The sequence below is a fragment of the Dipodomys merriami genome, unplaced genomic scaffold (assembly GCF_024711535.1).
Source record: "Dipodomys merriami isolate MVZ:Mamm:240054 unplaced genomic scaffold, mDipMer1.0.p SCAF_115, whole genome shotgun sequence".
Lineage (NCBI taxonomy): Eukaryota > Metazoa > Chordata > Mammalia > Rodentia > Heteromyidae > Dipodomys > Dipodomys merriami.
In genome coordinates, this window is record NW_027202438.1 from 942,474 (window position 1) to 943,259 (window position 786).

Genomic DNA, 786 nt, shown 5'->3' on the forward strand with positions numbered 1-786 from the left:
TAGACATTGGTGCCAATAATACCTCATTTGGGAAATTTTCAGCTGCAGAATTTTAGAAGGAGCTCTTAAGCAAGGATTTCTTTGAATCCATTAGCTCTACAGAGTTAACTCAGTTGGATAAATAAGTCCTTTAAAAAGCCATCCTCTTTGGACCTAGCTAAAAATGCTTCAAAGTATGATTAAAACTAAAATGAAAAAGACTTAAAATAATCATTGACAAAAGAATTACAAACGTGAGCATTCGACTGAACAATATAATTATTTTCCATTATACACAGAATTTTAAGGAAATAAGATCAGTAGCATTGTTAGGAACATTAAGGTTTTTTTGTTACAAATAGGCACCCAAGGATATAATCCTGTAAAAGATTGCATCATTAACTAGAGAACATTACATTCTTCAGAAGCACATATACCCAAATTACAACAATACAGAGATTAACATGGCAATTGCACAGGATGATATGAAAATCTGTGAATTATTCCTTATTTTTCATTCTTCAGATGCTAGAAATGAAAAACAATTATTAAAAAGTTGATTACAAATTAACAGTGTAACAATACATGTAATTCATATAAATAAAAGTTAGTTTGATATCAGTGTATTAAATCTTCGCCTTAGAAAACCCTTTACATAACATAATCTTTATAAAATTTTTAAAATTAGACAACATTGCCATTTTATTCCAAAGTAATATACTATAAGGACCTAGTAAAAAAGGAATCTTAAACTGTTTCTGTATGGAATGCAATCTAAAAGGATCCATTTATTAATGAACCTATATA

At 28.5% G+C, this 786-nt stretch overlaps 1 pseudogene; it reads left to right on the forward strand.

The window, feature by feature from the left end:
- The first annotated feature begins 395 nt into the window (after positions 1-395).
- Positions 396-494, forward strand: LOC138822784 (U6 spliceosomal RNA; annotated as a pseudogene).
- Positions 495-786: the final 292 nt, after the last annotated feature.